The sequence below is a fragment of the Pagrus pagrus genome (assembly GCF_965226575.1).
Source record: "Pagrus pagrus genome assembly, contig: HAP1_SCAFFOLD_58, whole genome shotgun sequence".
In the NCBI taxonomy this organism is placed as follows: Eukaryota; Metazoa; Chordata; class Actinopteri; order Spariformes; family Sparidae; genus Pagrus; species Pagrus pagrus.
This window is the reverse complement of record NW_028175405.1, coordinates 62,006-73,967: the sequence shown is the minus strand read 5'-3', so window position 1 is coordinate 73,967 and position 11,962 is coordinate 62,006. Positions and strand designations below refer to the sequence as shown.

The 11,962-nt window shown below is 44.0% G+C and overlaps 1 long non-coding RNA gene across 1 annotated transcript in view; it reads right to left on the bottom strand.

Annotated features, from left to right (window-relative positions):
• Positions 1 to 1,313: 1,313 nt before the first annotated feature.
• Positions 1,314 to 11,962, bottom strand: part of LOC311253868 — a 35,895-nt gene continuing 25,246 nt past the window's right edge. The window contains exons 4-5 of the long non-coding RNA XR_014621991.1: positions 9,399 to 9,566; positions 1,314 to 2,087 (exon numbers count right to left, since the gene is read on the bottom strand). This is a non-coding gene — a long non-coding RNA (uncharacterized lncRNA). The remainder of the gene's footprint in view (positions 2,088 to 9,398; positions 9,567 to 11,962) is intronic.

The following is an 11,962-nucleotide window of genomic DNA, read 5'->3' as shown; positions in this document are numbered from 1 at the left end:
GTCAGAGGTCAGGTGTCTTTTGGTTCTGTGTAGAAGTGCAGTGTTCAAGGCCGCTTTAATGCACGGGCTTACCTGGGCTGAAGCCCAGGGGCCTCCCAAGTTCAGGGGCCTCCCATGTTCAGGTCATATTGTTTTTTAACTTGTCAGGTTTTCTGTCAATCACTCTAATCGCACGTTAGTGGCTGCTGATTGATCCAAATTAGGAGTGACCCACGTGGCTTTATAGCCTATGGCCCGTGGGCTTACCTATCAGAATGTATATAGTTAGTTTAGGGGTGTGTCCCTCTATGATTGAGTGACATCAAGTGGAAAATGTCAGGGAGGACGTTTGAGAGTGGTGCCCAGAAAAGAAAAAAACTTATTAAGAAAGAGTTGCGCGAAAAAGAATTACTGAAGAGCATCCCAAAGCTCACCGGATTTTTTAAACCAGCTGCTGCTGAAGATGGACCCAGCACCAGGGGAAACTCGCCAACTCACACACCGGAGGGAGCGGAGGAGGCGCAGGCCGCGCAGGTGGATGTAGCTGGAGAGGAGCAGGGGACGGCCCGCAGCAGTGGAGGGGAGGAGGAGCGGGGAGCACACGACGAGCCCCAGAGAGAGGACCGGGCTGCAAAGCAGTCAGGGGGAGACGAGTCAGATGACCCATATAACAGTGACCCGGGCCGCTGGGGAAACAATATTGACGCAAAAGTGCGTGCTTATTGGGCGAAAATGGGACCGGAGTCCTGTCAAAATAAAGATGCTAACATGTCGGCATCGGAACGCCAATATAAACAGCAGAGAAGATTTTTCTCAAAAATGCATTTCAAACGCAGACTCAGTGACGGAGAGTGTGTGCCCAGAGAATGGCTCTGTTATTCAGCATGACATCCTTCGTGATATGGATTTTAAGGACATAATTAGGGCGTTTTCTTCCAAGAAGACCAGACGAAAGCACTTCTAAAAAGGTAAGAAAGTGCTGTATTTATAGCTTGTGCAGGTTTTAAATTGTTGTGGTTGTGCATTGTTTTAAGAGAAATGCACATTTGCTTAGATGTTTGTCTAGATTATACTGCAAACCTTCTATAAATGTTGCTCAGTTTCATCTTTTTGGTACCTGGCATTAGGCCGTGTTGCTATCCATGGTGCTGAATGGAGTGTGTTTGTGTGTCAGTGCAGTGCATGTGATTGGTTCACAGGGCCCGCTGAGGCCAGAGAAGAGGTTCCTACTTTGATCTGTTGCTGTTCTTTGCTTATGCTATTATTAGTTATTATCAATGTTTGTGCAGACCGGTGATGGTTGGTGATGTTTTTCATAATATCGTTTGAAATCATACTTTCCAACATTTTGGTTTTATTATCACCATAAGTTGCTGTGTGTGGTAACAATAATAATATTATGGTGTTTTCTGGATCAAAAAAGGAAAACTCACTGTTGTATGTCTGGAAAGAAACTAATGCATTTTATGATGTAGATTACCTAGATATTACACTTTTTTAAAATGAGACTCTATAAATCGAGGGGATGGAGGGCCTACAAAACCTCTCAGCCCCGGGGCCTAACATTAGGTTAAGGCGGCCCTGGCAGTGTTGTTGTGAGTGGTAGTGTTTTGTGAGACACTTTTGCTGGGATGAGTCGAAGGCCATAATATGGGTACCACTATGATGACAGCGATCCCCACAAGACAGCACAAGGTGCCTCGGAGACCGCACATGCCTGGCTGCCTGAATGGATGCCACGGACGTTGACGTCTTTCCACGTTGCACACAGGTGAATCAGTGCTTCGATCAATCGGCGCTCCGAAAGTTGTTTCCTCCCACAGTATGTCAATACTGTGACCGTCTGCTTCTCTTCCTGGCGTTATGAACACTCCTGGTCCTCAGCGTGTTGTGGAGTTGGGACCTTCCTGCAGTGGCTGGCGTGTGCCCAGGTGGCTCTCTCAGCGATTTTGACGGCAGTGTGGGTGGTGAGGAGGACCTGGAACGGGCCGTTCCACTTTTTGGACCTCCAGTGTTTTTGCCTGAGGTCACGAATCACGATGTAGTCGCCTGGAGTAAGGCTGTGGAGAGGATGGTTGGCCGGAGCAGGAAGGGCGTCCTTTACCAGTCTGTGGATTTGAGATAAAGCAGAGGACAACGTCTGGCAATATTGCAACATATCATTTTCACAGAAACAGGTCTCAGGGAGTGGTCTATTAACAGGCCCTACTCCCAGTTCGGGAGGCCTGCCAAGGAGGATTTCAAAGGGACTTAGATTTGCGCGCGCTCTTTTTCTCATTCTCATGTACATTAGCACAATCGGCAGGGCTTTAGTCCATGAGAGACCTGTTTCTTCACAGCACTTTGCAAGTTTTGATTTCAAAGTGCAATTTTCTCTTTCCACTGCACCCCCACTCGCTGGATGGTAGGAGCAGTGTTGTCTCAAGTCAATCCCAAGAAAACCTCCTAGCTGTTTAATAGCTTCACTCACAAATGGTGTACCATTATCACTACTTATTTTCCTGGGGATACCCCATCGTGGTATCACACACGTCATCAGGGCCTTGGCCACAGCAGCGCTGTCCTGCTTTGAGGTGGGAAACACCTCAACCCATTTGGAAAACATGTCAACCATCACAAGGCAATATTTCTTGCCTTCACTTGGGGTTAGTTCAATGAAATCCATCATGACATGTTCAAAAGGTCCCTCTGGTTGTGGATGTGCTGCTTGTGGCTGTCGTGTAGTTTTACCTGCATTATGTGTAGTGCAGATGTGACAGGATTGGCAAAATCTTTGAGCATAGGCTGTAAAGCCTTTTGTGAACCAATGTTTTTTTATCAGATCAAACATTCCCCCATTCCCCCCCAATTTGGCAAAATGTGGAAAAAAGTGTTTTGGTAAACATGGTTTACTGTCAGGTCCGTGCCAGATGCCGTTAGTGTATGTGCAGTCGTGTGATCGCCAGATTCGTTTTTCATCAGCAGAAGCGCTAATATCTGTGTGTGTGTGTCAGAGTCGGAAGCACTAGTGTCTGTGTGTTTTTCAGGGTCAGAGTGAAGCAGGGTGTGGGTGTGTCTTACTCCATGTTTTCCAGCAGCAGCTTTAGCAGCTGCGTCTGCTCGTGCATTTCCAGAGTGGTATTCCAGAAAGGAGGTTCAACAAACTCTGAGTCTATCCCTGAACTCTGAGTTGACTTACCCTGTGAAGTGAAACTCTGAGTTTTCAGTTCCAGGATAGCTGATCTGAGTTAAGTAAGTCGACTCTGAGTACGTTAACTCTGAGTTGAGCTCGTGCCTGACGACTAGTAAAACGCCATCATCAATGGAGCTCCGATACTGTGATTCACCATGGCAACAGGGGAGAAAACAGGAAGCAGACATTTTCTGTGGGGAAAAAAAGTAACACGGCTGCGGCCGTAATAAAAATCACTGACAGAGTTTTAGATGCGGCCGTCTTTTCATTTTGAATTTAACATCACTTTCTTTTATATTAGCCTTTGAGGAAGTGGTTGAATGTTGTTCAGTGTTTTATTTTATTTTAGGCTATTTTATTTAATTCAAATCGGCTGAAAATATAAAAACAGTCTCACGATGGCTCCTCACTTTGGTTTTATTTCACATATTAAACAAAGTAAAAGTTTATTCAGTGGATATTTTAACTTGTAGTAGCTTTTACCACCAACAGATGCTGTTTAACACACATCTGTGTCCTAACATCCTGCTGAGTAGATGAACATGAAGTGGTGCTCACCTCCACCACGTCCGCCAGAGACAGAGGAGCTGGTCCTGAGTCAGGTCGCTGGGTGACCAGAGGCTGAGGGCGTCACTCTCCCCCAGTACCCAACATTGGAGTCAGACACACACGTAGCCTACTGTCTACAGATTTAACTAGAAGTCATTTAATCTTATACTCAATGCGGCTGCAAACTAGAAACACGGACATTGAAATTACGTTGTTGGAAAAAATACAATAGGCTCTACTGATGGTTACTTTTGTAGCTATCTGTGGGAAATAAAGAAAGTCAAATGAAATGTGAGTTATTTCTCTTTTTCTGGCTGCTGAAGGTGATTGATTAACCTGCGAAGTGATTAAAAACAAACAAACAAAAAAAACAAAACAAAGAGGATTGTTCAGATCTGAGAGCACGTCAGCGATGTGTAGCCTGATATTCGCTGTGCGGCCGGAGAATATAAATGACGGACTGATGAGAAGCGGTCTACCGTTCGGTTCAGTCCTCGTCAGGGAGTGAGAGCTCATCTAAATGAATCTAAATTCTCCTCCTGGTGTAAAACTATGTGAATTATTTCTGCTTCAACATGATCGGACTGAAGGAAAGGACAGCTGCTGTCAGACAGCTCCGTCAGACTCAGGGTTTCTTCAGTGGACCTGCCAGTGAGCAGGTTATGTTCACAGAGTCAGTTACCGCAGTAACAGACTCAGAGTTTAAGTTACCTCTCGTTCTGGAACTAAAAACTCAGAGTTTCTCTCATCTCAGGGTTAACAAACTCAGAGTTTTCACCAAACCCGCTTTCTGAAATACCCCCCTGTAGAAACTGAATCACTGTTGTTAGTGTGAGCCTGACATTTACACACAGCAATGGCTCTGGGCAATAACGCAGCATCCAATAATGCAGAAACTTTGTCACCATTCAGAATAGGCTTTCCATCAGATTTTATGAATTTCCTGTGCTTCCATAGAGCACCAAAATCATGCAAAACGCTAAAAGCATAACGACTATCGGTCCAGATCGTTACTGATTTATCTTCTGCTAGTTTACAGGCCTCTGTGAGAGCAACTAACTCTGCAGCTTGAGCAGAGTAGTGAGGCGGCAAAGAACCTGATTTCAAAGTCTCATGTAGTGAGACTACAGCATAACCAACCTGTTTTTTACCGGCTTCTGGGTTACGGGATGCTGAGGCATCAACAAACAAAACAAAGTGAGGATTAATCAGTGGAGTTTCAGACAAATCGGTGCAATGGGTGCACAACTCGTCCAACACAGCAACACAGTTGTGATCTTCACCCTCCCCCTGAATGGGAAGCAATGTAGCAGGGTTAAGAACAGTACATCTTTTGATCTTGATGTTAGGCATGTCAAGCAAAACAGTATTGTGTCTTAGCCATCTTGCTGTGGAGAGATGTGAGGTTTTCTGTTCAAGCAAAATTAGAGAAACAGCATGAGGAACAAGGAGAGGCAGATCTGAATAAACTACAGTATCCCTTGAAGACATAAAAGCTTTCTCAGCTGCTGCTACAGCCCGGAGACAACGTGGCAACCCAGCAGCTACAGGGTCGAGTTTAGCAGAGAAATAAGCCACAGGTCTAAGTTTCCCCCCATGATCTTGGAGCAGCACTGATGTCATACATGCATTCCTCTCATCAACAGTCTGTGTGAATGGTCTGCTCGGGTCAGGTCGCCCTAAAGTAGGTGTGGTCTGTAGAGCTAGTTTCAGGTCAGTGAAGGCCTTTTCAGCCTCAGGAGTCCATGTCACTAAATCATGTGATTGTAGGCTTTTACCATGCACCGTGGCACCAAGTGGTGCTTCTAACACTGCATAGTTAGGAATGAACGTTCTGCAATATGAACACATTCCCAGGAACGAAATAACTTGTTTTTTGGTACTAGGCCTGGGAATGTTCTGAATTGCCTCAACAGGATTGGGTGAAAGGGATTTCCCGTCGCTGGAAATCTCATGACCCAAAAATGTGACCTTTTGTCGGACATGTTTTAGGAGTCCGATCGTATCGCGTTCGCATTGTTCTTTTGTTGGCGCACAAAGCACAAGGTCGTCCACATACTGCAAAAGTGCAGAGCCCTCGGACAAAGCCAGAGGCTCTAGACTTTTCTGCAACGCGTAAACAGTACGGGACTCGCAAACCAGAACTGACTATCTGGATGAACAGGAACACTGAAAAATGCATTGGCCAGGTCCACCACCGAAAACCACTTAAAGTCTGGTGGGACTTGTGACAAAATTGTGTAAGGATTAGGAACTTGAGGAGCTCTCGGCTGTACAGCATTATTTACAAAACGCCATTCAGTTGGTTGACCTTTGTCTCTTATTTTCTTCACAGGAAAAATAGGAGTCCTGCCTTTTTCAGGGACTCAAAAACTGGAGTTATTCCTTCAATAGCCTCAGGTTTTAATGGATATTGATGTTGGCAAGGTCTGTAATCAGATTTGGGGGTGATCACCACTGGTTCTGCTGTTTTAATTAGACCAACATCATGTTTTCCTCGAGCCCACAGAGTCTTAGGACTTCCTGGAGGGCTGGGATGGCTGCAGCCTCAGTCTCTGACAGAAAAATGTGCGAGGATGTCATAAGTGGAACTAACTGAACTGTTCGTTGTGTGTGAGTGGTTGCAGAAAAAACCTTTCTAAATGCATGCAGTTTTGGATTGTAAAACACATGTGGGTCATCTGTGGGGTCCCACTTAGTGGCGGATCTACATGCACGTGCAAAAAGACCCAAATCCTCCCATTTATCAGTGTTTGCTTTTGCAAGTGCAATGTGCGGTGCAGAGTTATTTACATAGTACTGATGTTTTTGAGTGGGTGTAAGTTGCACAGATGCAATGCATTTGTTTTCTGTCCAACATAGGTGTGTGATACACAACCGTTCATTTTTGTATTTGTCATCATACCATTTCTTTTCATACTGTCTATCTGGACCCACTGAAACAAAAGATGTACACTGAAGTGAGTCATTTGGCATGTACTGCATGTGTGTGTGTGGTGGGCCAGGGGGTGTGTGTTTTCTGGCCTCTTCCAAAAATAGACTGCTGATATCGCTCTGCGGTAGCTTCCACTGATAAGCATACAACAGCTGATCAGGGCAATATTTCACAAACAACTGTGCATTTTCATGAGGTTTTATGACTTGAACACAGGTGTGGAAATAAGAGTTATTCCCAGTTTGCACATGAGATCTCTGCCCAATAAATTTATAGGGCAGCAGTCTGACAACAGAAATGCATGTTTGAAGTTGGTGCTGTTATCATTGGAACATTTAAGAGGAACAGTAAAATGTTCACGTACTACTACACCAGAAGCACTTGCAGAGTTGACAAAGCAGACTGACATTTTAGGAGAGCTCAGAAACTCCTTTCCTTTGATCACTGAGTGTGTGGCACCAGAGACAACAAGGAAAGAAACCATTCTGTCATTCACAGATAGAGAATATGTTGGCATTTTCTTAAAGGCATTGTTTTCATATTTCACATATGTACCAGTTGGAGGTGAACATTTTGTTTCAAGGTTATTGCATCACATAACAATTCAAACGTGTGATCTGTAGTGTGCGATGTGGGTGCGTTACCAGGCTCCAGATGCATCGGGTGAGTCAGAGTAGAGAATGAGCTGTCCGGCCGCACCCCCCTTCCCTTCTCTCAGTCTGCCTGGCTGGAGGTCGCAGCTAGAGTCTTGGTGCAATCCTTGGCCCAATGTCCTTTTTGTTCACATCGGAGACACACTTCTGGATCACAATAAGAGCGTCTCCAGTCACCGTATCCTCTGCGACCGCGGCCTCGCCCTCGTCTTTTGTCATTATAGCGGCCTCGGCCTCTCACTGGTGCAGAGTGATACATGGTCATTGCTGCCATATGCAGCTCTTTCTCAGTCTCTTCCTTCTTCTTCTCTTTCTCCTCTTCGATGACCCTCTCAGCGTGCACAGCATGGCGTCGGACTTCCTCAAATCTCTGGTTCTGCCAGCCTACACAGCTGAGCTTAGTTGCTGCACGGATGTCAGGGCGCAAGCCTTTCATGTAACTGTCTCTTAAGTGAGCCTCCCAGGTGGAGACAGTGTCACCAAGAGTTGCTGGTTTTTCGAGCCCACTGTAAATGTTGAATATGTCAGTGAGACGAACGTGATATGCAGCCACAGTTTCACCTTTCGCCTGTACGCAGTCAGAGATCTTAGCAGAGTCCATCCGAGGTGCGAAGGCAGCTGTAATTACTGTGTACAGCGCGGTAACAGCATGTCTATAGTCTTCATTTTCCACGTCGTCCCAGTCATGATGTGAGCGGCGCGTGTCGCCACTTGGAAACTTTTCTGAAAGCTTTGACCAATCTGCTGCTCCCATTTTCAGGATTAGCAGGCGTTTCAGTTCAGGAAGGGTTGGGCTGAACTCTCGACAGAAAAGTTCTAAGTCCTCAGCAAATTCCTTTCCACATGTACTCGGCTGTGGCAGGTGTGCCATGGCCTCTTTCACATCAGTGTCAGACCTGGGGCGGAAAACCATTTGGACGCCCCGGGCTCCTGCCACCTCCACCATGGGATAGGTGCCGGTGGCTCCTGTATTATCTTCCTCGTTGGCCTTGCTTCTGGTGTAAGGTCGAGGAGTAAGAGGGGAATGTTCTCCAAAGCTTGCAGCAACATGTGTGATGTGGTTTTGGGTTGCTGTCCTTTGTTGGCACTGAGCTTCGCATCCCCTTGTTTGTGTCCCGCTGCGCTCATATCTGGTTGGGAAGCAGACGATGACGGTTTCTGGTCGTCCGGGTATGGCGGTGGTGCTGGAGACCGTAGTGGCGGTGGTGGTCTCGGCGGTGCTATGGGTTGAACAGGAGGGACGCGTCAAGGTCATAGTCCACTCTGAGACACTGAGGCATAGGACCTGGAAGTGGGGGATACAGAGAAGAAACCCGATTCTGAGAAGACAACTCTGTTCTTTTCTCATCATTTGCACTCTTCTTTTCCTTCTCATTTTGACTAGCACATTTACGTCTCTCCCTGCATCCACTTTCCACATCCTAAAGGCTTTCAAATGCCTTTCAACCTCCCCAAGTTTTTTATGTGACACTTTTCTTTTTGCTTTTATTCTAAAATTAATCTTCTCCTCCAACAGATTCAGCTGTCTCATGCTGAATGTCCCTCTGCAGGGAAAGCCAAACTCTCTCACCCAGACATGTTAAGGCTCTATAGCCTCATTACCCTAATTAACTTTCATGTAATTTATGTTTGGGGCAGCCAGGTCTGGTCCTACGCCAGCTTCCTGGTTTTTGCTGGATTTGCCTCCCATTGTTCTACTTGTCACTCGTCCCAGTGCACTTTATATTTATCCTTAAGACCCGGTCGTTACCGTGAATTCAGTTTATTTACGCTACAAATTCTGAAAAAAAGCAGCCAACCAGCGGTGATAACCTTAAGAGACCCCTTGTCTCTGCTTGGTTTCACTCGGCCCTGATTTGGCCCCCAATCCAGCGGTAAAACAGCTTAATAGGATAAACACCTTTTCTTCCTATTAGCTCCGGTGTTCCCAGAACCCGGTATTACTCTGCCCTGAATTGGTTCAAGTCGCCCAACTATCACAATGATCAACAGAAATCCAGCAAAAATTACTAATTTACTTAATTTTTTATTTTTTTTCCAAAACATAATTATAATTATTTATTCATTTATTTTCCCTCTTAAAGAAGTTTCGTTTCTTTCAGTATCTCACCGTTTGTTAAGCAACGTGGTCCTTTTTCCCTCAATAAGGATTCCAGTGATGACGGTCCGGGGCCGCAGCGGTCAGTCCTCTCGTCTCTTAAGATTTTTTCTCGAGGTAGAGGCTGGACGAAGTTTTCCTCCAGGCTGGCCGGTCACAGTCCGCTGCAGGCTCCAGATCCTGTCACACAAGGAATCCCACTTCTGACACCAAATTGTTGTGGAAATTTGTCTTATTTGAGATATCTGAGATATCTGAAACAAACTTGTAAGAAATACCAGTTGTCTTTTAAGGATTTTATTCTTTATAAAAAAGGTTCATCAATCAACAGAGTGGCATGCGGTCTGCAGAAAGAAGAACAAGATGAGACAGTTGAGAACCCTTTTTGTTAAAGGAAAGGAATGCCCTGTGTCCTTCTCATGTCTGTACCAGGCTCCGTTCCCATAACAAGAAGCACATATCTCTCTTTGTGCTGACAGTACAAACATTCAAGGATGTGGGAAGAACACAGTGAAGACAATGTAAGACGACATAATGAATAAAAATGGTATAGTAATACAATTTCCCATTCCAGGCTTTTATGGTGAGGGATCTGATGTTCGGCTCCCATTTTAGGTCCTGGGTGATAATGGTGCCCAGGAAACGGCAGGACTCCACAGAGTTGACTGGGGAGCCACACAGGTTGAAGGAGGCGGGTGGGGCTGGGTTCTTTCTGAAGTCCACTACTATCTCCACTGTCTTTAGAGCATTAAGGTCCAGGTTGTTCTGGCTGCACCAGGTCACCAAATGGTCAATCTCTCACCTATAGGCGTACAGGTTTCCAGATGTTACCACTTCTGGTCCCAAAGCAATTTTTTCAACAACTCAACCTTTGCATCACACAGTTTATATGGAGAAACAAACCACCCAGGATAAAGATGACAATATTGCAAAACCCTCTAGAAAAAGGTGGACTGAAAAGTCCCCAATTTTGAGCATTTCTATTGGGCAGCACAAATTACAGCAATATGGGTCTGGCAAACAGTGCAAATCCCATTCACCTAAGTGGAAACAAATTGAACAGAACCATTTAACAGAGTTCAAACTGGAATCAGTTCAATATAACAGCTCGCTTAGCTCTCTTTTGGTTACAACAACAAACCCAGTTATTGTCCATACTTATAAGATATGGCAGCAAATTTGGAAGAAAACAGGCTGTATTCAACCTATTTATGACAAATCCCCTTTCCACTCCAATCCCTCTTTACCTAAAGCCCTTAGAGATGGTATTACAAACCTATGGTTTACAAAAGGTATTACAACTTTTGGGAATTTGTTCAAAGATGGAACCCTTCAGACTTTTGAAGAGCTCTCATCTCAGTATGAGAACCTGGAGGTATTATTTCAAATACCTCCAGGTTAGGCACTTTGTTATCTCCGAACAGGGTGGCCATCTTCAACCATTAAAAGAGCAGCCTCTAGATAAACTTGTGCGTAGTAAACAGGGAGTGGGGGGGTTTATCAAATCAAATCAAATCAAATTTTATTTATATAGCCCAAAATCACAATTCATTCTTTATTCTTCATTTTATCTTGAACAACAAGTAGCCATCAAAATGATATGTCAGACAAACAAAATAATCTGTTCGAGAGGGAACAGGAGGAAGCAGAAAGCTTATTTAGTCCTGTCCCTTCTTCACAACTTCCTCACATCATAAAATAAATACAACAAAAAAGAAACATAAAAAAGTAAAATACGAAGTAATGACAAAATAATAAATACAACAAAACAATTAACAAAAAATCAAGGCATACTTAAACTAGCCTCCTACAATATCCTAAACTCGAAAAAGTTAATTCCCCAGTCACTCCCCATATACCACCAAAGTGAAGTACTGCATTCCATAACCCAGCCGTGATTGCAATTAGTTATATTTATATTATACATATTGCTTCGTATAAGGAACAGAAATGTAATAGAATAATTACATCCAGAAAATAGATAGTTGTTTTGAGGTCTTATTTTTTTATTATATTTGTCAAGAATTGCTTTCTTGTATCTGTTTTTAAACTGTATAGAGCTAGTACTTTGATTTCTTCTTCAAGACCATTCCACAATGTTACCCCATAGACTGATATGCACATGCTTTTAAAAGCAGTACGTACACAAGGTTTTTTAAAATTTAATTTTCCTCTTAGATGATATTTACCTTCTCTATCTTGAAACATTTTTTTAAATGTTTTCAGGCAGTGCATTATTTCTTGCTTTAAACATTATTATTGCTGTTCTAACTTTCACTAAGTCCATAAATTTCAAAGTCTGTAATTTAAAAAATAGAGGATTCATATGATCAAGATACCCAGCATGATTTATTATCCTTACTGCTCTTTTTTGCAATGTGCATATCCTTTTTAAGGTACTCTTGTAAGTATTACCCCAGATTTCAACACAATAGATCAGATATGGTAATATGTGTAATAGCGGATAAGGTCTAACGTCTCATTTGGAAAAGTCGGCGAACCCCTGGGTATCCCACACACTCAGAGTCTGGCAGAAGGTAATTAATATTTGTGAGATGCATAGAATGTTGAGAATT